At 42.5% G+C, this 4786-nt stretch overlaps 1 pseudogene; it reads left to right on the forward strand.

Annotated features, from left to right (window-relative positions):
• The first annotated feature begins 1369 nt into the window (after positions 1-1369).
• LOC122674712 lies at positions 1370-4192 on the forward strand (annotated as a pseudogene).
• The last annotated feature ends 594 nt before the right edge of the window (positions 4193-4786 follow it).

Raw genomic sequence — 4786 nt, forward strand, 5'->3', positions numbered from 1 at the left:
ACTAAGATCATGGGATACAATCCCATTGCTTCATGGCACGTAGATGGGAGAAAAATGGAAACAGTGATAGACTTTGTTTTCTTGGGCTCCAGAATCGCTATGGATGATGACTGTAGCCATGAAATTAAAAGATGCTTGTTCCTAGATGGCCTATTAAAAAGCAGAGACTTCACTTTGCCAACAAAGGTTCATATAGTCAAAGCTATGGTTTTTCCAGTAATCATGTACAGACGTGACAGTTGGACCATAAGGAAGGCTGAGCACCATAGAACTGATGCTTTCTAACTGTGGTGCTGGAGAAGACTCTTGAGAGTCCCTTGGACTGCAAGGAGATCCAACCAGTCAATCCTAAAGGAAATCAACCCTGAATATTCGTTGGAAGGACTGATGCTAAAGCTCTAGTACTTTGACCACCTGATGCAAAGAGCCAGTTCGTTGGAAAAGACCCTGATGCTGAGAAAGATTGAGGGCAGGAGGAGAAGAGGACGACAGGGGATGAAATGGTTGGATGCCATCACCAACTCGATGGACATGAGTTTGAGCAAACTCTGGGAGTTAGTGATGGACAGGGAGGCCTGGCGTGATGCAGTACATGGGGTTGCAAAGTGTTGGACATGATTGAGTGACTGAATAACAACTCCATATATCAAAAGATATTTAAGTTGATTAAGGATTTAAAGACATACAAAAGAAGAAGTAGAAAATGTACATTAAGAAGTCCAAGCTCAAACTGCTCACCACCCAACAGGTCAATTAATTGAGAGATGAGTTGCTAGGGTAAGGGACAGTGACTTTATTTGGAAAGCCAGCAGAGTGAGAAGTTGATAAACTACTATTCAGTGAACCAGTGTCACAAAAAACCATCTTCTCTGATTTAGAACTCAGGCTTCTTTGATAGGGGGAAGGGATAGTTAGGGACTTGGGGTGGACAGGTACACACTGCTGTGTTTAAAATGGATAACCAACAAGCACCTGCTCTATCGCACAGGAAACTCAGCTCAATGTCATGTGGCAGCCTGGATGGGAGGGGAGTTTGGGGGAGAATGGATCCATGTATATACATGGCTGAGTCCCTTGCTGTTCACCTAAAACTATCACAACATTGTCAGTCAATTATACCCCAATATAAAAGTGTTATTGTTCCTTTTTTTTAAGTTCAGAGAGAGGCAAAAAGGAATACTGAGATCATCAGGAAGAGAAGATATTCACACTGTGACTGAGGGTGAGTTCCCAGGGTCTGCACGCCTCACTGAAACCTGCATAGTCCATTCCCCCACGAACAACCCTCTGCTCCATTCTGTAACCCATTAAAGTTCCGAGAAATGTTTAAAAAAAAAAAAAAGAATTCAGGCTTCTTTTATATTAAAACATGGTGGGGGAGGTAAAATCCTAGAAAGGATGTGTTAATTTCTCACTGCCTAAGCCTGTTCACAGGTGGGCCTGGTCAGCATGTTTCCTGTGAGCTAGACAAAGCTATTTTAACTCAGCGCTGACTTCCTGGGAAGCAGAGTTCCCAGAGATGTGCCATTATGTATAATTTAGGCTTATAGGCAATATCCCTTTAGTGGTTAATTTGTAATAGAATACAGAGTTTCTTCCCTATTACAGTTTTCTACTATCAATGATCCATTTCAGAATCCTGTGGGAAAAGGGACAAAGATCTAATTCCAGCTGAAGAGGAATGACAAAGAGGTGATTACAGAATGGAATTGATCAACCTTGAACAGAAAATATTCCTTAGAATCTTTTGATCAGTAGTACCATCCAATTTCCTTTTTCATCTACAACTATCTGAACCTGGTTAAAGCCCTTAGCACTTTATTGTCTAATTTAATCAAACTTGGGGTTTTGGTTCCTATTCCCAACACATATACATTCCTATGCCATTTATTTGGACAAAATTAAATATGCTGGCCCTTCTCTAGCTACAGTGACATTATAATGAACACTTGGCTTATTTTTTAGAGAGCAAGGTAAATCTTCTAAGAGTTCACAAACCCACTGCTCTCCAGGCCTCTCAGAAATAGGGTCATTTTTAGATGATAGTGGTACTGTTTTTTATCCCAGTGTGATGAATCCATGGCTTACTCCAGCCAACTTGACAGATGAATGCATGGTAAACAATAGCGTGTGTGGCCCTGTCCACCTTGCCGTCAACTGATGTCCAGGCCCTTATTCTTCCTGGGTGTGATGAAGGACTCAGTCTCCAGGTCAGAAAGGATGTAAAGCAACTTCAGTTGGAAAGGCTAGTTCTGGTGGAAGCAAACTCATGAGCAGAGGTTGTTATAGGGTCCAAGGTTTTAACATAATTGGCAATTTCTAGGTTTTTAGAGCATCTAGAAGCTTCTCCCACCCAGGCAGACACCTGGAATGGCTGACCATACCATATTCAAAAGGGGCTTAATTTAAGCCCACTTCTAGGAGCCACTCGGATCCATAGCAGGGTCACTGTTAAGGCCTTATCCCAAGTTAAATTAGTCTCCTGACATTTTAGCAATGCTCCTTTTTAACAGATGATTCATTTTCTTGGTTTTTTCCTATTGATTGTGGTCTCTGAGATGAACATAGTTTCCAATTAATTTGCAATGCTTTAGACACCTGTTTAATTATACTGGAGACAAAAGCAATCCCACTGTCATTTTGAAGGGCGTGAGGCAATCCAAATCGGGGAATAATTTCCCTAAGCAGGACTTTAACCACTTCAGAACCTTTTTCTGTCTGCATGGGATATGCCTCCACCAGCCTGAAAAAGTACCCAAAACACTAACAAGTCTATGAAATTTCCTGCAGCTGAAGGCATTTGAGTTAAGTCTACTTGCCAATCCCCAGTGGGGCGGGTTCCTCTGTGTTGAGTCCTCATCTGGGGAGGTCTGACAGCAGTCTTCAGTTATTTTTAAGCACATTTCATGCAATTCTGAGTGACCTCCTGGATGGTCTTTTGTAGGTTGCTGTCTTTCCATCATGTTTGATGCTTTGCAATGCTATGGACTGTAACCAGCCAGTTTCCTCTGCCCATGGGATTTCCCAGGCAAGAATACTGGAGTGGGTTGCTATTTCCTTCTCCAGGGCATCTTCCCAACCCTAGGACTGAACCCACATGACCTGCATTTGCAGGCAGATTTTTTAACTTTGAGCCACCAGGGAAGCCCAGTGGAATATTACTCAGCCATGAAAAAACAATGAAATAATGCCATTTGCAGCAACAAGGATGGGTCTAGAGATTATCACACTAAATGACCCATAACAGAGAAAGACAAATATTCCATAACCTATATATGGAATCTGGAAAGAAAAAAATACAAATGAACTTATATACAAAACAGAAATAGACCCACACACAGAAAATAAACACGGTTACCATAGCAAAAGGGGAGGGGGAGGGATAAATTAGGAGGTTAGGATTAACATATATACACACCACTTTATATAAAATAGATAACCAACAAGGACCTACTGTATAGCACAGGGAACTATACTTATTATTTTGTAATTACCTATAAGGGAAAAGAATCTGAAAAAGAATACATGTGTGTCTGTGACTGTGTGTGTGTATAACTGAATCACTGCTATACACCTGAAACCAATACAACATTGTAAATCAAACTACATTTCGCTTTTAGAAAGTAATGAAAGGAAAAAATGGCATTTAGCTTTGCATCTTCTTTTTGCAGTCATTGTTCCCTGTTGTTGAACATTTTAAAAGCAACATCTACCAATGGAGATAGGTTCACTCCAAATGCACCATTTAATGTTTGCAACTTTCTCCTGATATCTGAGACTCTTTCCCCCAAAAAGTAGCGGAACTGCCTGCAGGTCCGTTCTTGGGCCACACGGCCGTTTGCAGCACCAACCCACCCAGCGTACCTGTGCCCGGACACCACAGGAGTGCAGGTGGAGACCGTCTTCCTGGAGCCCGGCCCTCCTTCCCCAGGAGCAGCCAGACCTGCGTGGTGCACTACATGAGGCACCTGAGGATAGAAAGAAATCTGATTCCTCCCAGGAGAGAAATAAGCCCTTTAAGTTTGTGCTGGGTGCTGAGTGAGCAGGAAGTGATCTGAGGCTGGAATCAAAGTGTTGCTCAGATGCGTTTGGGTCACAGGGCCAAGTTGTCTCCCCAGATTATGCCCAGAATCCAGGCATCATCCCCCAAATGGCAATCTGGTCTGTGTGGGAGCTTCTGAAACTGGAATGACTGGAATGATCTTCTTCCTGGGCTCCCCATTCTTGGCTATGCCATAGAAGGATCTGGTTCCTCCAGCTATGCACAGCAAGTCTGCAGGTAGCTTTTCTTGATGTTCCACTACTCTTTGCATGAACATCTTCCCTGGCCGACTGTGTTCTGTCACCGGCTTTGCTCATCCCCTTTCTCCTCACACGGGTGTTGACCTGAACCATGGGCCATAAATCTCATTACTTGTTTTAGTTTGTTTTCATTTTGAGGTGAAGATTGAGTTTCAGTCTTTTGGATCCAGGTTGCAGTTAGGTTTTAGTCAAGTATTAACGGCACAAGTTATGGGTTAACTTCAGAACAGGAATTGGTTTATGTGTATGTATGGGGCCGGCGGGAGGTGATACAAAGAATCTATATCTTATTTTTCTGGATGAAAGTTTTATTACATACTAAACATTCTTGTTGCTCTTGCACTGCAAAGTCACAGTAGATTTGAGGTGCTTTTGAGGTCCAAATTATTCTCCAAGTTTAGAGATGTCTTTGGGTTGAATTAGAAGCCCAACCCAAAACTAAAATGGGAAGGGGGAGAGTCTTTGCCTCTACTGTCCCACCCCC

This window comes from Cervus elaphus, chromosome 18 (genome assembly GCF_910594005.1).
Source record: "Cervus elaphus chromosome 18, mCerEla1.1, whole genome shotgun sequence".
NCBI lineage: Eukaryota > Metazoa > Chordata > Mammalia > Artiodactyla > Cervidae > Cervus > Cervus elaphus.